Below are 21,950 nucleotides of genomic sequence, written 5' to 3' on the forward strand. Positions count from 1 at the left end.
TTCAAGGGCAGCTGGCCGACATGGCCCAGCTCGCTTCTTCTCGGGATTCCAATGAACTCCAGTCCCTAAGAAGAACTGCCGAAGGGTTTTCTGTCGCCCTTGGGGAGAAGACGGCTGAGCTGCAGTAATCAAAGATCCAGCTGGCGTGCGAGCAGCAGGCCGTCAAGGATGCGGAGGCGGAGTTCGAGGTCCTGAGAAAGAGGCATCGAGAGGTGGAGAACGAAAGCCAGCGACTCCGTCGGGCGCTCCAGAACGCGCTGCTGAAAAAGGGAGAGCTAGAAGAAGAAGTTGAAAATCTGAGGCAGTCCTGAATAAGGGGTGAAGCAGATAATTCGAGGTCGGAAGGAGCAGAGCTTCCTTAGGGCTCTTTTTGGCCTTCCGTCTTTCCATGCATACATTTTCTCTTTTGTTGTTTTATCTTGCTTTTGTCGTTTTGCTCTTCTTTCTTTAGCCTGCCGGACTTTGTAGTATATACCTTGTGAATGAAATGAAAAGAAGATTTTGTGTTATCTCATCCGCGTGTTGTATTAAGTTGTCACCCGCCGAATTCTTTTTGTCTTTAAGGCTAGTCCGATGTCGACGTCGTCTGGAGGTGCCCAATCGTCGCCACGCCGATTTGCTTTTCTCGTCGTCCATGGCCGTAGGCTCGAGCTTGGTGGCCCAAACTCCGCATTACCTCAAAGGTGTCGTTGTTTTCTTGACCTGTGTCGGGAGCCTTCTTAGAGACCGGGGATGTTTGGTAGGAACTTTTCGTCTTTGTTGAGACGAGGTTCCTTAGGTCTTTGGTGTGGTTTGTTTTTTGTCTGTTGCTGGTGTAATTTGTTGCTTTCCTTTTTAATTTTTCTCCTCTTTTCGAATGAGGGTTCCCCCTTGCCCTTTTTGGGGGGTCGCGCAGAAGTGTAGAGGTGCCATTAAGGAGACTTTTCCCTTTATCCAATTTGGTTGGACGGTCGGGTCCTTGCCATCATTAGGACGAGGTTCCCCTCCTGTTCCCAATGGGGCTGTGGGGGCACATAAGGGTCGTTGCAAGGGCCTCTCCCCCCATCCGGTCTAAAAGGATCGGGCCTTCGACTTTGCTCACGTTAGGGCGAGGTTCTCCTCCTGTCCCTAACAAGGCTGGCGGGCACATGTGGGCGCTGTTTGGCCTCTCCCCCCATCCGGTCTAAGATGAACCGGGCCTTCGACTTTGCTCACGTTAGGGCGAGGTCCTCCTCCTGTCCCTGACGTGGCCGTGGGGGCGCATAAGGGCGTTGTAGGGCCTCTCCCCCCATTCGGTCTAAAAGAACCGAGCCTTTGACTTTGCTCATGTTAGGGCGAGGTTCTCCTCCCGTCCCTAACATGGCCGTGGGGGCGCATAAGGGCGTTGTAGGGCCTCTCCCCCCATCCGGTCTAAAAGAATCGGGCCTTTGACTTTGCTCATGTTAGGGCGAGGTTCTCCTCCTGTCTCTAACATGGCTATGGGGGCACGTAAGGGCATTGAAGGGTCTCTCCCTCCATCCGATCTAAGAGAACCGGGCCTTTGACTTTGCTCATATTAGGGTGAGGTTCTCCTCCTGTCCCCAACATGGCTGTGGGGGCACTCAAGGGCCGTTCTATGGGCCTCTCCCACGATCCGACCTTAAAATAATCGGACTTTCATTTTGCTCATGTTAGGATGAGGTTCGCCTCCTGTTCCTAACACGGAGATGAGAGACCAGAACATCCGATTCGGCCAAGAAGCATTCATCAAGGGGTTCGAGCTCTGCCAGGAGAAGGTGGCCAGAAAATTTTTCGAGCTCGACCTCAACTTCTTGGGCGAGGAGTCTGAAGATGAAGCCGATCCCTCTCCTGCTGCTACTGCTGCTGCAGCCTCCCTTCCAGGGACACCGAGGTCCCCAACTCCTACCGCAGAGGTCTGAGACTTCCGACCTTGTATATATATATATATATATATATATATATATATATATATATTGTAATTTTTTTTTTCTTTTGTCTTTAAGAAACATTCTATCAACAAAGTTGAATTTCTTGTCGTGGATGGCCTCTTCCTTCTTCCTTTCTCCTTTTTGTTTTTCTTTCTGCAACGAGATGCGCCTTGACGCTTTTGTCTCTCGATGGCAGTGTCCTGCCGTAGCACTTCCCCTGCCCCAGGGGATTTCGCTGAAGTCCATGATCCAGCGGCTGAAGAAGGAAGTTCTCCATTTGACAAAAGGGTCGAAAAAGATGGAAGGCGAGCTTCGCAGGTTAAGGGAGGGTTACTCTGAAGCTACCTCGGAGGCCACCCGCTTCTGGAACCTCCACGTGAAGGAGATCATGGAGTACAGTCGGAGGAAGGCGGACTTCGCGAAGGAGCTTGAGGAACACAAGAAGAGCACCAGCGATCGAATCTGAGCTCAAGCTGTCAAGATCAGTTCTCTCAGGGTGGAACTGTCAGCTGCGCAGGAGAGGATTGGCCAGCTGGAGGGAAGTTCGTCCCGGCTCTTGGCTCGGGCCGACGGCGATCGGGAGTGGTCGAAGAAGGTCTCCGACCTTCAGCAGCAGCTTCAGGATGCTGAGGTGAGCTATGACGTGCATCGGGCCGGCTGGCGCAGGCAGGTAGACGAATATAAAGGGAGCTCAAGGTGGTGACTGACGAAGTCGCCCGTCTTCAAGGGCAGCTGGCCGACATGGCCCAGCTCGCTTCTTCTCGGGATTCCAATGAACTCCAGTCCCTAAGAAGAACTGCTGAAGGGCTTTCTATCGCCCTTGGGGAGAGGACGGCTGAGCTGCAGTAATCAAAGATCCAGCTGGCGTGCGAGCAGCAGGCTGTCAAGGATGCGGAGGCGGAGTCCGAGGTCCTGAGAAAGAGGCATCGAGAGGTGGAGAACGAAAGCCAGCGACTCCGTCGGGTGCTCCAGGACGCGCTGCTGAAAAAAGAAGAGCTAGAAGAAGAAGTTGAAAATCTGAGGCAGTCCTGGATAAGGGGTGAAGCAGATAATTCGAGGTCGGAAGGAGCAGAGCTTCCCTAGGGCTCTTTTTGGCCTTCCGTCTTTCCATGCATACATTTTCTCTTTTGTTGTTTTATCTTGCTTTTGTCGTTTTGCTCTTCTTTCTTTAGCCTGCCGGGCTTTGTAGTATATACTTTGTGAATGAAATGAAAAGGAGATTTTGTGTTACCTCATCCGCGTGTTGTATTAAGTTGTCACCCGTCGAATTCCTTTTGTCTTTAAGGCTAGTCCGATGTCGACGTCGTCTGGAGGTGCCCAATCGTCGCCACACCGATTTGCTTTTCTCGTCGTCCATGGCCGTAGGCTCGAGCTTGGTGGCCCAAACTCCGCATTACCTCAAAGGTGTCGCTGTTTTCTTGACCTGTGTCGGGAGCCTTCTTAGAGGCCGGGGATGTTTGGTAGGAACTTTCCGTCTTTGTTGAGACGAGGTTCCTTAGGTCTTTGGTGTGGTTTGTTTTTTGTCTGTTGCTGGTGTAATTCGTTGCTTTCTTTTTTAATTTTTCTCCTCTTTTCGAGTGAGGGTCCCCCCTTGCCCTTTTTGGGGGGTCGCACAGAAGTGTAGAGGTGCCATTGAGGGGACTTTTCCCTTTATCCAATTTGATTGGACGGTCGGGTCCTTGCCATCATTAGGACGAGGTTCCCCTCCTGTTCCCAGTGGGACTGTGGGGGCACATAAGGGTCGTTGCAAGGGCCTCTCCCCCCATCCGGTCTAAAAGGATCGGGCCTTCGACTTTGCTCACGTTAGGACGAGGTTCTCCTCCTATCCCTAAAAAGGCTGGCGGGCACATGTGGGCGCTGTTTGACCTCTCCCCCCATCCGGTCTAAGATGAACTGGGCCTTCGACTTTGCTCACGTCAGGACGAGGTCCTCCTCCTGTCCTTGACGTGGCCGTGGGGGCGCATAAGGGCGTTGTAGGGCCTCTCCCCCCATCCGGTCTAAAAGAACCAGGCCTTTGACTTTGCTCATGTTAGGGCGAGGTTCTCCTCCTGTCCCTAACATGGCCGTGGGGGCGCATAAGGGCGTTGTAGGGCCTCTCCCCCCATCCGGTCTAAAAGAATCGGGCCTTTGACTTTGCTCATGTTAGGGCGAGGTTCTCCTCCTGTCTCTAACATGGCTATGGAGGCGCGTAAGGGCATTGAAGGGCCTCTCCCTCCATCCGATCTAAGAGAACCGGGCCTTTGACTTTGCTCATATTAGGGCGAGGTTCTCCTCCTGTCCCCAACATGGCTGTGGGGGCACTCAAGGGCCGTTCTATGGGCCTCTCCCACGATCCGACCTTAAAATAATCGGACTTTCATTTTGCTCATGTTAGGATGAGGTTCGCCTCCTGTTCCTAACATGACCTTATTATAATTGTTTGAAGGGGTCGCCCCCAACCGTAACAAGTCCATGCCGAAAGGGAAAGACATGCAAAGTCAAAAGGAATTTTGATTCAAATCAAAGTCGTGAGTAGTACATTTACAGATTTCCCGAGTTCCATGGTCGTGGAAGGTCTGCTCCTCCTTGAGGGCCTCCGGTGATGGAGTCGATGGTCCCGATCGAAGGCCGATTTCCGGGCTGCTCCTCCCTCCTTGGTGGTTCAGGTTGCGGCAGGGCCCTTGGCCGATCTTCTCTACCCTCAGGCTGGCGCCGAATGAACCTGTCGAGTCGACCTCACCGAATGAGCTCCTCGATCTCGTCTCAGAGCTGGATGCATTCCTCCGTGTCGTGGCCGTGGTCGCGGTGGTAGAGACAGAACTTGTTGGGGTTGCGCTTCCCGGGGTGTGTGCGCATCCTCTCTGGCCTTGGAAGCTGCTCCCTGACCTCCATCAGTACCTGGGTCTTCGAGGCATTGAGGGAGGCGTAGTTGCGGAATCTTCCCGGTGGAGAACCCCACCGAACCCCGCGATCCAGACTTCTCTGCCTACATACCCGGGGAGGAGTATGGACACGCTTGTGCCCAGGAGGGGATCGAGAACGCGGCCGAGCTTCTCTCGACCTCTTTTCGACTGTGGGCTTACTCGAGTCTCTCGTCTGCCGCTCTCTCGCAGTCTCCTCATCCTTCATTTTGAAGGCTTCCTCCGCTCGAGCGTACCCTTCAGCCCGAGCCAACAAATCAGCAAAATTCTTGGGGTACTTCTTCTCCAGGGAGAACAAAAGGTCATTCTTCTGAAGGCCGCCCTTCAGAGCAGCCATTGCTACCGATTGATCCAAATTCCGGACCTCCAGCGCTGCGACATTGAAACGGTTGATGTAGGCCTGGATGGACTCCCCCTCCCTCTGCTTGATATTAATGAGGGACTCCGAACCCTTCCGGGGGTGTCGGCTGCTGACAAAATGGACCACAAATTGGTGGCTCATCTGATCGAAGGAAAAGATGGTACCCGGCTTCAGCGCCGAGTATCAGTTTCTCGCCGCTCCCTTCAAGGTGGATGGGAATGCTCAGCACAGAATGGCGTCATGTGCGCCATGAAGCAGCATCATTGTCCGGAAGGCCTCCAGATGATCAACTGGGTCCGAAGTCCCGTCGTAGCTTTCGAACTGGGAGAGTTTGAAGTTTGGTGGGATCGGTTCCTGCATGATCATTTGAGAGAAGGGAGGGTCAGTGCAAATATCCTCACCATAAACGGGGGGAGCATGGCGGAGTTCTTCGATCCATCGGTTCATCTCCTGGAGTCTCCGGTCCAGAAAATCCTCCCGACTTCGGATCTCGAGGGTCCTCTGGCAGAATGGGGGCAGGGATCTTCCAGGGGTGGAGTCGTGATCCGATTGAGGGCTCTCCACCCTCGGGTTCATCTTCCCAGGAAAGACGGGGCGGCTGGCCCACGTGGCCCACCCCACCGTCGGATTCTGGTGTTCCAGTGACACTCTTTCCAGGCGCACTGATGCCTGCGGCTGCTGCTGCTGCATGGCCTGAACGAACGTGAGGATGGGGGAGCACTAGTCCCATGCCCTAGACTCCCAACATAACAGGATCTCATACCAAACATCTGATCACAGATCTCGTCATCTGTAGGTGCGGTCCAACCCTCAGGAGTAGGTTGAGATCTGATGCCTATCATACGATCCTGAAAATTAAAGTTATAATTATTTTAATTTCATACTAAAAATCAAACTGCGAATGAAAAAAATAATTAAAAAAATTTACAAAAAATTACTGGCTTCTCATCATCCACTTCCATGACCGTCACTGATGGATTCGCTGGTAGATATCGATCCTATCAGAAAGCTCGTTACTCTCTGTATCTCTCTATAATTTGAGAATAATTAATTAATTTTTTTTTAAATAATTAGAGAATTAAAATATGCTAATTAAAAATTATTTATCATCTGCTCCATATGACAAACGAACGACCTCGAACCTCCACAATGCGACACAGTCTGTCTCATCTGATTCACGATGTTCTAGACACATCATCTCTGTACAGTTAATAGTTAAATTAATAGATAACAAGCTGAATTTAAGAATAAATGATTCAATCATTAAACTCTGAAAAAAAAAAATTTGGATCTGTAACTTGATATACTGGATCCTCATAATGCCGGCATACAAGAGCCCAATCATCTATAGTGATGCTGTCATACGGCCACAGCCGCATTGTCTCCATCCTATGGTCCTACATCACATGGTACCAGTGTTGATGAATGTGGTGGCGATACTCCTTGAAACGCAAGCATAAATGAGCGTCTACAGCTCGCCGCACGCGATCCTCCTCAAAATCAATAATATCAAATACACCCTACCAATAACAAATATTAAAAAATATCATGCTAATTAAATATTTATAGTATAATTTATTTTATCTATAATTGGGTGTAGAAAATCTTTCTTTGAGCCCGTATAATGTGACGCTAATCGAAAAGCGTCACGGGGGCACAGCTGCAGCATATGATACCCAGCTCGGTTTGCCACGGCTCGCACCATCCTCTAATGGGCCTGGTGTAGCCGGTGGTATCTCAATACGAGGACGCTGTCCCGGATGCTCGTATCTCCAATGCTCTAGAGCAAGACTTTTCGATGGACCTCGCTCTTGCCTCACCACCGATGGAGACTGACCTGAAACAATAATAAATAAATCATTATTATGATAGCTATCTAAATAAAAAAAATTAAATTTGATTATATAAAAAGTATAATAATATCATTCAGATCCGTCTCACTCGGATCTACCTTACTAGAACCTGCCAGTGTAGGACCCTCTGGCGATTCTACTGGTGCGACAATGGAAATGGGTGAAGGCGCCTCAGCTAGGCTGCAAACGCGAACGTCGTCGTCTGTCTCCTGATACCATACCTGCAATTCTTAATATATAAATAAATATAATATTAAATATTAATAATAAAAAATAAATTATATTTTAATAAATAAAATTATATTGCATACCATTATTGCAAGAAAAGATTCAATAAAGAATATAAATCTACTCATCAATATCCGTATCTTCCTCGATATGTAGATCCTCCTTCGAATCACAATAATCGACTAATGTAATGTCTTCTAACTTATCATCATTTATGAACTGAACATCGCCCTCTTACTCATTAAGATTAAATACAAAATCAACTTCAATTTTGTTAAGCAGCAGACTAGTCCTATTCAAATGCACTGTTACAAGTTCTTCATCAACAAAAAAACTCGACAAACGTTTGTTCTTCCTAAAAAGCACTACAACAAAACTGATTATTAGCGATGAAAACTTTTCATCGCTAATAACCAATTTTCGTCGCTAATACATATTAGCGACGAAACTTTGATCGTTAATATTTCATCGCAAATAATCCCATCATTGATAATATTTTATGATAAAAAAAATTTCATCGCTAATAAAAGATATTTGCGACGAATATTTTTTATCATTAAAAAAAGATGAAAAAAAAATTAATCTAGAAAAATATTTGCGATGAAAGAAACTATCGATGATAAATAAAAAATTAATAACGATTGTTGGTGCAAAAATCCGCTTGCGTCGGAGAAGCTGGAGTCGCGGTCGCCGCCGTGACCTGCAAAAGAAGTCTAAACCGGAGGTGGGGTTGCTCCGACAAGACCCTCCGACGCTCAAGTCAGTTCTCTGCCTCAACAAAAATGGAGTGCTCGAACGAAAATTTTAGCAGAGTTTCTAGGTAAAAACGAGAGCTTATAGAATAACGTATCTGGGGTCCCCTTTTTATAGGCGGAGGGGACAACAAATTGATAGCGATGCCTGTAACCGTCTGGCAGTGGACCGCCCAGAGTCAGGAAAAATTTGTTGCGGAGAGTAGTGGAGCAGACCCGTGGCTATCACCGGGGCGTGCCTCGTGGAGTCTGCCACGGGGAGCGGAGCGGCGTCTGTTGTCGCGACTTGCCAGAAAATGCAAGAATCGCGCGGTATCCGTCGCAGGAAGTGGAGCAGGATCATGGTCATTATTACGGCCTGTCAGGGAGTGATGGAGCCGCGTGAAATCCGTCGCAGAAGGTGGAGCAGAGTCGTGGCCGTTGCGGCGCCTGGCAGGGGGTCCAGGCCTATCGGCCGGAGTTCGGCTGGGGTGTTTAACGGGGAGATGTAACTGGCTACCCGTCTGAGAGGAGCTTGGAATACGGCTCTCGCAGGAGCCCGGATAGAGTCTTCTTTCCGTTGAAGTTGGGGATGAAATCTGGCTCCCATAGGAGCCCGGGCGAAGTCTACCTGCAATCAAGGTCAGGGGTGAAGTCCGGCTCCCGTAGGAGTCCGGACGAAGTTTACCAGCAACCGGGATCGAGGATGGAGCCCGGCTCCCGTAGGGGTCCGGGCGAAGCCTTTTCGCATTCGGAGTTGGGGACGAGATCCGGCTCCCGTAGGAGCTCGGGCGAAGTCTACCTGCAGCTCGAGTCGTGGGCGGAGTCCGACTCCTGTAGGAGCCTGTGCGGAGTCTGCAGGTGAAGTCGCGGGCGAGGTCCGGCTCCCGTAGGAGGCCGGACAAAGTTTACCTGCAATCAGAGTCTGGGACGAAGTCCAGCTCCCGTAGGAGTCCGGACGAAGTTTACCTGCAATTAGAGTCTGGGACGAAGTCCGGCTCCCGTAGGAGTCCGGACGAAGTTTACCTGCAGCTCGAGTCGTGGGCGGAGTCCGGCTCCCGTAGGAGTCCGGACGAAGTTTACCTGCAGCTCGAGTCGTGGGCGAAGTCCGGCTCCCGTAGGAGCCTGTGCGGAGTCTGCAGGTGAAGTCACGGGCGAGGTCCGGCTCCCGTAGGAGTCCGGACGGAGCCTGCAGGTGAAGTCGTGGGCGAGGTCCGGCTCCCGTAGGAGCCCAGACAAAGTTTACCTGCAATTAGAGTCTGGGACGAAGTCCGACTCCCGTAGGAGTCCGGACGAAGTTTACCTGCAGCTCGAGTCGTGGGCGAAGTCCGGCTCCCGTAGGAGTCTAGACGAAGTTTACCTGCAGCTCGAGTCGTGGGCGGAGTCCGGCTCCTGTAGGAGCCTGTGCGGAGTCTGCAGGTGAAGTCGCAGGCAAAGTCCGACTCCCGTACGAGTCCGGGCGGAGCCTGCAGGTGAAGTCGTGGGCGAGATCCGGCTCCCGTAGGAGTCCGAGCGGAGCCTGCAGGTGAAGTCGTGGGCGAGATCCGACTCCCATAGGAGCCCGAACAAAGTTTACCTGCAATTAGAGTCTGGGACGAAGTCCGACTCCCGTAGAAGTCCAGACAAAATTTACCTGCAGCTCGAGTCGTGGGCGGAGTTCGACTCTCGTAGGAGCCCGGACGGAGCCTGCAGGTGAAGTCGTGGACGAGGTCCGACTCCAGTAGGAGTCCGGACGTCGCGAAAAATCCGATCGATGCTGGCGGGGGCCTGCCCGTCGGCAAAACTTGAGAGTGTGGTGGAGGCTCGACCACCCGGGAGGTTTGAGGAGATGTTACCGGAGGTCGAAAGTCAATTGGATCCCCGGAGGATCACTCCCATCACAAACTTCGGCTGGAGGGTATTTTATACCCAACAACGATAAAAATATTTTCATCGCTATTATTTTCAAAAATTTTAGCGATAAAAAATTTACATCGTAAAAAATATTTTTTGTAATAAAAATAATTCGTCGCTATTAATTTAATAAAAAATTAATAAAAATAAATAATATTAGTGACAAAAAATATCGTCACAAATAATTCAATTTCTGATGAAAATTTACGTTATTAATAATTATTTATGATGAATAATTTTTCATCACTGTTAATTATATATTTATTGATAAATTAAATTATGTTAGTAAGATATTTTTTGCAACAAATATTTCATCGAAAATAATTCCATCGCTAACAATTTAGTCATATTTTTTTTAAAAAAATTATGAATATATATTTTAAATTTATATGTATAATATTTTTTATAAATTAAAAAAATAAAAAATATACATAATAAATTGATAAATAAATTTTATTATTTTATTATATTAAATTAAAATTATAAGATGTTTGAAATTAAAAAAAAAATACATCAATAAGCCGTCAAATATCGACATCTGGAGAACGAGCTGGGGACGGAAAGCACTCGACGGAACTCGAACCGACGATGGAGCTCGGATCGACTTGCTGCTGCGTCATCAACTGTATTGTCTACTCTATCTACACCATCCACTCCATCATCAGGATCTGGAAGCACTGATAGTCGTCGATGCGTGCAGGCAACTCCTGAGCTCGCTCGGCAGCCTACTGTCGGTCCTCGACAGTCTACTGTCGATCCTTGGCAACCTATCTCTGCACCTCCATCAGCTAAGCCTCGCATGCAGAATGGATATTCACCCTAGATGAGCATGAGAATGAGGGAGTAATGATCCCATACCCTAGATCCCTAACATAACAGGATCTCGTACCGAGCATCCGATCACAGATCTCATCATCTGTGGGTGCGGTCGAACCCTCAGGAGTAGGCTGGGATCTCATGTCTGTCATACGATCCTGAAAATTAAAATTATAGTTATTTTAATTTTATAATAAAAATCAGATTGTGAATGAAAAATAATGAAAAAAACTTACAAAGAGCTCCTGGCTCCCCGTCATCCACTCCCCCAACTATCGCTGGTGGGTTCGCTGGTAGATATCGATCCTACCAAGAACTTGCCACTCTCAATATTTCTCTACAATTTGAGAATTAATTAAAAAAAATTTAAATAATTAAAAAATTATATGCTAATTAAAAATTAAAAATTACCTACCATGTACTTTATGTGACGAGCAAACAATCTTGAACCCCCACAATACGGCATGGTTTGTCTCGTTCAGTTCGTTGCATTCTGGGCATATCATCTCTGTAAAATTATCAGTAAAATTAGTAGATAAAAAAATTAATTTAAAAATAAATGATTAAGTCATTAAACTCTAAAAAAAAGTTTAAATGTGTAAACTGATATGCCAGATCCTCGTAATACCGGCATATAGTAGTCCAATCATCCATGGTGATGCTATCATAGGACTGCTGCCACGCTGCCTCCTCCCCATGATCCTGCACCACCCGATACCAATGCTGATGCATGTGATGACGATAGCCCTTGAAACGCAATGATAACTAAGTATCGATGGCTCGCCTCACATGATCCTCTTCAAAATCAGTGATGTCAAATACACCCTGTCAATAACAAATATTAGAAGAATACTATACAAATTAAATATTTACAATATAATTTATTTTACCTATAAATGGGTGTAGAAAATCTCTCTCTGAGTCAGTAGAATGTGACGCCAATCGAAGAGCATCACGAGGACATAACTGCAGTATATGATGTCTAGCTCAATCTACCATAGCTCACACCATCTCCTAATGGGTCTGGTGTAGCAGTCGGTACCTCGATCCGGAGATGCTGTCCCAAGTGCTTGCGTCTCCAACACTTCAGAGCGAGGTTCTTCGATGGACCTGGTCCTCACCTTACCATCGCTGAGGACTCACCTGAAACAATAATAAATAAATCATTAGTATGATCCAAATAAAAGAATCAAATTTTATTATATATAAAGTGTAATAATTAATACCACTAGGACTCGCCTCATTGGGACCCACCTCACTGGGATCTGGCGGTGCAGGACCCTCTGACAGTGGAGCCGGTGTGACAATGGAGATCGGTAGAGGTGCCTCAACCTCCGAGATATCTGCAGCAAGCTGTGAACGCGAACATCGTCGTCTGTCTCCTGGTGTCATATCTGCATGAATTGAGATATAAATAAATATAATATTAAATAATAACAATAAAAATCAAATAATATTCTAATGAATACAATTATATCGCATATTATTATCGAAAGATAAAATTGAACGAAGAATATAGATCTACTCATCAATATTCGTATCTTCCTCGACGTGTAGATCCTCATCCGAATCAAAATAATCGACATACGTATCGTCTTCTATCTCATCGTTATTTATGAACTGATCATCGTCCTCCGACTCATCAAGATTAAATACAAAATCAACTTTAACTTCATTGAATAGAAGATCAGTCATATTCAAAGGTGCTGTTACAAGTTCTTCACCAACCAAAAGTTCGACTAATGTTTGTTCTTCTTGTTGAAAAGCTTCCTCTTCATGTAAATCCAAATTTTTATCCATCTCTAACCAAGTATGTCATATATGCCTCTAGATGTTATTTTTTGTACAATATGCTAATTACCTCGATACTTTAGATCCTTCAAATATATTACTTATTTTACTTGAGTTGCTAACATATACGACTCATTTGGTACCATGTTCGTGCAAGATTTATACTGATAAATTATGAATCGACATGCATATCGATCTTTTTATTACTAATATCCCACCATTTACACTGAAACAAAAATACAAAATTACTAGACGCATACTTCGGTTCTATGATATCTACCAGTACACCATAATAATCAATCTCTTCTTCTCCTTCATATCCTGTTGTAGCAATTCCACTATTCTGAATAAGTCGTTGCATCTCAAACTCTCTTATGTGAAATCTCATTCCTCCAATGATACAAAATACGTAGTGATTAATCTTTCGATCGGGACCACATGGTAAATCGTGCAACTCATCGGTCGCACCATTTCTTTACTGAAATAATTATGTTTCATCTACATCATAAGACAAAAATTATATTGATTCAAATAATATTATTTATAAGTAAACAAATAATGTATTACTAATGCAACTTATAAGATCACCAAATCATTTTGCAAATTCCCTCCTATGTCGATTATCGGCATCCATATTATTCTCTCTACATAGTATACTCTTGTGCTCACTGCAAGAAGTTACGATTTTTAATTTTATATCGACATAAAAAAAAATTTTAATGATTAAACAGTATGGTAAGATAATATTTAATAAAATCTTCAATTTTTTCATAATTATTTAGAACGTAAAAGTGTGCTTTGGATAGCATATTCACGTCCATAAATTCATATCTCCTTGCATCAGTAGGTCGAACCATTTATTTAAATATAGACAACGTCGGTTCATTGTCATCCCATTCACGATCTGTGTTATAATCTACACGATTGAATCTTGTTTCGATATCGTCAAGATACATCGAGCAGAATGTGACACACTCGGTAGCTACATATGCTTCTGCTATAGATCCTTCAGGCCTTGCTTTATTGCGCACATACTTTTTTAAGATGCACAAAAATCTGTAAATAAAAATAAATTTAAATTTTAGAAATATATTTATATCTTATAATTGATATGACAAAGTACGTATAATTTTTTTACCTTTCAACACGATACATCCATCGATAATATACCGATCCAACCAAAAGAGCTTTCTTTAGAAGATGAACAGCCAGATACACCATAACATCAAAAAATGATGGTGAAAAATTTTTTCAAACTTATAAAAAATGAGTACGATATCCTTCTCTGATCTTTCAAGTAAGTTAATCTTTAATTTTCGACAACACAGTTCTCGGAAGAACACTTTTAGCTCCATCAATGCAGTTTGACCATCACCACCCAAATAACCACACATGACCACAGGAAGCAAACGTTGCATCATCACATGGGAGTCATGACTTTTCATGCCGAAGATATTACCGTCATTGTTCCCAACACATCGCGATACGTTTGAAGCGTATGCATCAAAAAACTTTACGATTTTGAACCATCCACAGAAATTTTTCTTTTCCTCTCCAAATAGCGAATAACATACTGATGCCATAAAAAATCTCTCACCTCAACGAACTAAATGCAACTCCAGTCAGATTCTCATTTTCTGCAAATCAATGCGAGCTTTTGTACTATCTTTTATTTTTTCTGAAATATTCAATACAGTACCAATGATATTATCATAAATATTCTTTTTAATGTGCATTACATCCAGATTCTGATTAAGTAGTAGCTATTTCTAATATAGTAGTTCGAAAAAAATACTTCATTTCGTTCAATTCAGCTCTGCTTCAGTACGCTTCTGCTTGCGAATACCCGATATTTTTTCAAATTGGACGTTTTCAATGACTTCAAGTTGTTCTAAAATTTTTGCTTCACTTAACTCCTTAGATGACGGACGTCGATCGAACATACTATTAAAATATTGATTATAACGAATCCTCCAAGAATGATTAGCAAGAAGAAACCGTCGATGACCCATGAAACATATTTTCGATCCGTACTTTAAATATAAGAAGGATGCATCCCTATTGCATATTGGACATGCAAGATATCCTTTGGTGCTCCATCCAGATAAATTTTTATATGCCGAAAAATCATTTATGGTCCATAGAATCTAAGCATGCAACTTAAAATTACTTCGACTCACAGAATCATATGTCTGTACCCCATTTTTCCATAACTCCTTGAGATCATCAATTAAAGATCGTAAATATACATCAATTTTATTACCTAGTGCTTTCGGACCCGAAATCAACAGTGATAAAAAAATAAATAGTTCTTTCCTGTACTTTCAAGGTGATACATTATATACAACTAGCATCACATACCACATGCTGTAAGAGGTACTCAGATTGCCAAAGAGATTAAATCCATCTATCGCTAGACCAAATCGGATATTGCGCGGGTCACTCGTAAAGTGCGGATGCTTTGCTTCGAAATCTTTTCACACTAAAAAGTCAGCCGGGTGGCTAAGTATGTTCTCCTCCAGAACTTACTGCTCATAATATCATCTCATTTCTTCAGCTGTTTTTGTGGACATATACAACCTTTGAAGTTTTGGAATCAATGAAAACTATCTCAAAATCTTTTGAGGTATCTTCTTTGCTTTCCTAATATCGGTTTTGTATCTAGGCACACCACATTTCGGACATTTAGCTACTTGTTCGTTATCCTTATAAAATAATATGCAATCATTTTTGCAGGCATGCATAGGAGTATAGCCAAGTTCCATTTCCCGCATATATATTTTTGCTTCAGAATATGATTTCGGAAGTCTCTCTCCATTGAGCAGAATTGCTTTAATCAATGTTAAAATTTGGTCAAATGACTTCTGACTCCATCAGTTCACAGTTTTAATACGAAGTAATTTTATCAAAAACACTAACTTAAAAAATTTTGTACCATTTGAATAGAGTGACTTTCGTGAATCCCTTACAAGCTTTGCAAACTGTTTAGAAATTCTTTCTACCTCAAGCCGGATATTATGTTCATGATCAGAATTGCTTTCAGATGCAGCAGTATTCATGTGTATATTTGAACAAGCATCTTGATGTAAATCATCTAACAATTCTTCAATACCACTATGTTCGACAGGTCCAGTAGCATCACTATCATCTTCAGTATCGTCATTGTCGTGCACCACTTCATTCGGATCACCCTCTCCATGCCATATCTAATAAGTATACTTCTTATCCATACCATATTGTAGCAGATGCTCCTCAACAAGTGTTATGTGACGATACACTATATTGACACATCTCTTACATAGATACTTTATCCGACTAGCACTGTCAGCCTTATGCCGTGCAAAGTCAATAAAATCTCGAACTCCTTTTCGATATTCAGATAAAAAAATACCTCTAACATTCATCCAACTTTTATTGATATTCATTTAACAACAAACACAAAATCATTAACAATCAAAAACAAATTCAGTGGCATTTTAAATCCCGATCCAAATTTCGGACTAAATCGCATCTCAAATTCCAGCCAAAATCCCTATCCGGATCCAGATCATTTAATAAAAAACACATGCAGATTGAACATTAACACAGAAAATGTGTTACATCAACTTAATGAAATAAAAATGCATGATCCTATCCTTTTCAAATCATTACTAACAAGTATAATCCTATCTCTTTCAGAAAAGTAATAATCTCATTATTATTATTAGTAAATATTTCATCTCATTTTCATAGAAATTTCGACAGTATCTTCCCATGATTCTCCAAGTATACGATATGGATATGATGTCTACGCATCCTATCCACCATATACCCAAAAAACAATGGATAAATAACTACTGAATACCACATAATGAAATAAAATATCAATTATTAACAACAATAATATTATTACTTTTTCAAAAAGTCCGAATACGGAACATCCAAATTTCGATCTCGATAAAGATCGAAACTTGAACGAAAATCTACTGCTCAATAGTTAAGTATCATCTTTGAACGTGCATTTGAAGATAGATTTCTAATTTATCAAAAAAAATAATTTCGTATTGAAATTTTTTTATCAGAAATTTCAATAAATTTTTTTTTAAAATAAAAATATTTTTTATTTATAATTTCAGCAACAGACAAAACAATACATAAACAATTTAATTGTAACAAGTAACAGCAATATGCATTATGTTAGTGAAAAAATAATGAGTCAAATAATTAAATAATTTCAACAGTAACATTAAAAAATAATATGCAATAATTATAATAATTTCAGTCCGGCCCGATCAGGCCTAATCTGAAACCGACCCGACCCAACCCTTACCCGTCCCGACCCCGATCAGTCCCAACCCCACTTGACCTGCTAGACCGCCCCAGCCCCATCCCCGGACCCATGCCCGAAGGCCTCGGCCCGACCCGGAACCGACTCGACCTGGACCCGACCCCGGCCCAACCTGGAACTGACCCGACTCGGCCCGCCCCGGCCCGAACCCGACTTGCCCCATCCCGGCCCCATCCCCGAACCCTTCCCTGAAGGCCCCAACCCAGCCCGAACCCTACCAGACCCAACCCGCCCCATCCCATCCCGACCCGCCCCAACCCGACCCGGATCGGAACCGACCCAACCCACCCCGACTCCACCCGACCCACCCCAATCCGACCCGACCTGACCCGCCCCAACCTGACCTGACCCGACCCGGCCCGGCTCGGCCCGGCCCGACCCGCACCAACCCGGCCCGACCCAAAAATGACCAGGCCCGGCCAGACCCCGTCACGGACCCGACCCGGCCCAGTCACAACCCGGCCTGGCCTAGCCCGACCCGAAAACGACCAGGCCCGGCCTGGCCCCGTCACGGACATGGCCCGGCCCGTCACGGACCCGACTAGGCCTGGCCCAAACCCGGACCCGGCCCGGCCCGACCACGGCCACAGCCACAACCCGGCTCAGACCAGGCCCGACCCCAGTCCCGCAGGCCCCCGTCTCCGACCCGCCGACATCGAACCACCGTCCCCGTCCCGTCAGACCCGGCCTGCCCTCCCCGACCCACCGGACCCAGCCCGCAGGCCCCGCGGCCCCAGACTGCAGGCCCCACAGCCCCCGCCTGTAGGCCCCGTGGCCCCAGCCCATTGGACCCGTCCCAGGCCCTGAGCAGCCAGACCCGACCTGCAGGCCCCACGGGCCTGGCCCGCCATCCCCGATCAGGCGCGCCATCCCTGTCCCCGTCCCCGTCCCCGACTCGAACCCCCCCTTCCAAAAAAAAAAATAAAACTCACCTCGACGGTGGCACTAGCGATGGCTTTGCGGATGGCGATGGTGATGGCGGAGCTAATGGTGACGGCAACCGGACAGGGGGAGAGATGCAGGACGTCGGGGGGGAGCGCAAGAGAATGCCGAGTGAGGGCAACGAAGAAGAAAATAGATTTCAAATGGGACATGACGGAACGCGGGGTATTAGCGATGAAAATTTTCATCGCTAATAATTAATTTTCGTCGCAAGTAATTTAAACAAAAAAATAAATTTACGATGAAAATAAAATTTCTCATCGCTAATAAGTTTATTAGTGACGAATAAAATTTTCATCGCTAATAGTTTTCGCTAAAAAAAAATTCGTTGGAAAAAATTTCTCCCCCAAAAAATATTATTTACGATGAAAATATAAGATTTCATCGCTAATAATCCTCGTCAAAAATTTTTCGATAAAAAAAATTTATTTACGATGATTATTTTCATCGCTAATTACATTATCAGCGATGAAAATTTTTTTTCTATTGCTAATATTACTAAAAAAAAATTTATTTATAAATTTTTTATAAGTAATTATATGATGCTCGTATGATAAAATTTTTTCAGATCCAACTGACAAGATAGACGGTAGGACCACATTGATTCACTGAAAGTGAGTTCAAGGATTTGACTGCAAACTTTTTAACTCAGGGCTTCATGCGAAAAATGATGATATTTGAGAGGTCAAAAAAATACCTTACTCCTTTCTTCTCTGATGTTGTTGCTTAAAAAATATGTGACCAAGTTCATCCGACCCTCTTTCATGACCCACACGATTGGGACCATATCTATTTTTAAATTTTCATAGAATGTTAATACTTCCATGCCTGTTTTTCAAGCATCACATATTTTGTCCTGCTTATTTAAATTTTGTAAAACTCATATTATATTTAGGTTCAATGAGAACTACATAAAAAATGAGCTAAATTTGGACCTGATCCTGTCTAAGAGACTCTATGGAGCCATCGGCAAATAGAAGCAAGCCTCTTTAGGACCAGAGCCCAGATATGGGGTGCAAAATTTTCCCTTGATCTACTGCCATGTCACCCTTTTTATTTTTTCTCTTTTGTTTATTAACTAAAATAAATGGAAGACCAACCAAAATCGGAAAGAAGCATGATTCAAACTAAAGGTGTCAATGGGTCAAATTGTATTTGCTTTACATGCAGGTTGATGTAGGTTCGACTCATACCCCACATATACTTTTCCTTCATCCATATCAGCTCATCAACCTTTCTAAAGTTTTATTCATTACTTATGTGTATAACTAAGAAATAAAACAAAATGAGGTTTTCAAAGATCACGAGCAACAAAATCAAAATTTTTTTTAAATATGTTATTATAAATATAATAAATATAAAATTTAGTACATATGATAATTATGAACTATATAATGATAAAACTAAAAAAATACAGCCACATATTCTAAAATATCTTGGCCCACTCTATCCATCATTCTTGTAAATTTTTAATTTTAATATTTACTATTTTTTTATAAATCATTTATATTTTTTTATGATAAAAATTTATATTATTCTTTTTCAAATTACATCTGATATTTTAAGTATGATTCCAATAATTTTCTTATATTACTACGTATTCTTCTTAATATTTTACATACTTTTATTTTATACATATTATTTTTTAAAACTATCTTATATTTTTTATAAATATAAAAAAAATTACTATAATATATATCCTTCAATAGAAATTTTTTTAAAAATTTTTAAAATTTTTAAGGCATTAGTGATGAAAATTTTCGTTGTTAAAAACTATTTTAATGATAAAAACTTTTTTTACTGTCACTAATAATTTAGTTTATAAAATTTAAAATTTTTTATTTTTTAAATATTTATGACGAAAGATATACGTCATAAATAAATAACTATTTTGTGACGGTAATTCAATTTATCGTTACAAATAGTTGATTATTTACGACGAATAAGTTCCATCGTAAATTATTTTTTATTTTTAAAATTTTAAAATATATTTATTTACGACAAAATATACATTTCCATCTCAAATAAGTAATATTAGCGACGAAATGTATTTCGTCATAAATATTTCATAATTTTTAAATTTTTAATTTTTTTAATTATTTATGAAAAAATCGCTTATTGGCGATGAAAATGTTCCCTAAGTCGCAAATACCTTACATTTTGAATTTTTAAATTTTTTTTTATTTCTCGAGTATTAGCGACAAAAAATTTTATCGTAAATGGTTGATAATTTACGACAAAAAAAAAACTTTCCGTCGCAAGTATTTTAATTATCTACGATGTTATTTTTTTCATCGTAAATAATCTATATATTTTAAAATTTTAAATTATCTAACTTTTTAAAGTATTAACGATAAAAATTTTCATCATTAATAATCGTTATTTGCGACACTTGTGTTTTCATCGTAAATAATTAAATTATTTACGACTGAGACTTACGTAGCAAATAATCAAAAATATTTAATTTTTTATTTTTTTTAAATATTAATGATGAAAATTTTTAGTCGTAAATAAGAATAATTGACGATGGAATCTTGTTATTGTTATTGATGGATATTTCGTCTTATTTTCGTAGAAATTTTGACAGCATCTCACCATAGTTCTCTAAGTATACGATGTAGATATGGTGCCTACGCATCCTATCCACCATATACCTGGAGAACAATGGATAAATAACTACTGAATACCACATAATGAAATAAAATATCAACTATTAATAACAATAATATTATTATTTTTTCAAAAAGCCCGAATACAGGACATCCAAATTTCGATCTCGATGAAAATCGAAATTTGAACGAAAATCTAAGGCTTAATGTAATTTAAATACCATCTTTGAACGTAAATTCAAAGATAAATTTTTAATTTATTAAAAAAATAATTTCATATTAAAATATTTTCATCAAAAATTTCAATAAATTTTTTTCTAAAATAAAAATATTTTTTTATTTATAATTTCAACAGCATACAAAATAGCACATAAAACAATTTAATTGTAACAAGTAACAGCAATGTGCATTGTGTTAGTAAAAAAATAATTAATCAAATAATTAAATAATTTCAACAGTAACACTAAAAAATAATATGCAACAATTATAATAATTTCATTCCGACCCGATCAGGCCCAACCTGGAACTGACCCGACCTGACCCCGACCCATCCCGACCCCGACCAATCCTGGCCCCACCCGACCTGTCGGACCGCCCCGGCCCCATCCCCGAACCCATCCCTGAAGGCCCCGACCTGATCTGGACCCGACCACGGCCCGACCCGAAACCAACCCAAATTGTTCAAAAGTCCATTCTACCTCAAGCCAGATATTACGTTCATGATCAAAATTATTTTCAGATACAGTAGTACTCATGCGTACATTTGAACAAGCACCTTGATGTAAATCATCTAATAATTCTCTTATATCACTATGTTCGATAGGTCCACCAGCATCACTATCATCTTCAGTATCGTCATCGTTGCGCACCACTTCATTCGGATCACCCTCCCCATGCCATATCCAATAAGTATACTTCTTATCCATACCATATTGTAGCAGATGCTCCTCAACAAGTGTTATGTGACAATATACCAAATTGACATATCTCTTACATGGACACTTTATCCGACTAGCACTGTCAGCCTTATGTCGTGAAAACTTAATAAAATTTCGAACTCCTTTTCGATATTCAGGCAAAAAAATACCTCTAGCATTCATCCAATTTTTGTTGATATCCATCTAACAATAAACACACAATCATTAACAACCAAAAAAAATTCAATGGTATTCTGGATCCCGATATGAATTTTGGACTGAATCGCGTTCCGAATTCCAACCAAAATTTTGATCCGGATCACTTTATACAAAACAATACATATTAAAAAACATAGACTGAACAATAATATAAAAAATATATTATATTAATTTAATGAAGTAAAAATGGATGATCCTATCCATTTCAAATCATTACTAACAGATATAGCCCTATCCTTTTCAGAAAAGCAATAATCTCATTATTGTTATTAGTGGATATTTCGTCTCATTTTTGTGAAAATTTCGACAGCATCTCTCTATGGTTCTTCAAGTATACGATGTACATATGGTGCCTACGTACCCTATCCACCATATACCCAGAGAACAATGGACAGATAACTACTGAATATCATATAATGAAATGAAATATCAACTATTAACAATAATAATATTATT

The 21,950-nt window shown here is 42.1% G+C and overlaps 1 long non-coding RNA gene across 8 annotated transcripts in view; it reads right to left on the reverse strand.

Moving 5' to 3' along the window:
* The window catches only part of LOC114913742 (uncharacterized), a 55,175-nt gene that overhangs the window by 11,046 nt on the left and 22,179 nt on the right, over positions 1–21,950 (reverse strand). For 4 of the 8 annotated variants that reach the window (XR_012137083.1, XR_012137080.1, XR_012137084.1 and 1 more), the window contains 6 exons: positions 11,944–12,083; positions 11,580–11,832; positions 11,318–11,514; positions 11,105–11,197; positions 10,926–11,026; positions 10,763–10,847 (listed from right to left, as the gene is read on the reverse strand). This is a non-coding gene — a long non-coding RNA (uncharacterized lncRNA). Of the gene's footprint in view, positions 1–10,731; positions 10,848–10,925; positions 11,027–11,104; positions 11,198–11,317; positions 11,515–11,579; positions 11,833–11,943; positions 12,084–21,950 lie in introns of all 8 variants that reach the window. The other 4 variants (XR_012137082.1, XR_012137079.1, XR_012137081.1 and 1 more) reach the window with 4 other exon arrangements.

Source organism: Elaeis guineensis, chromosome 15 (assembly GCF_000442705.2).
Source record: "Elaeis guineensis isolate ETL-2024a chromosome 15, EG11, whole genome shotgun sequence".
NCBI classification, from domain to species: domain Eukaryota; kingdom Viridiplantae; phylum Streptophyta; class Magnoliopsida; order Arecales; family Arecaceae; genus Elaeis; species Elaeis guineensis.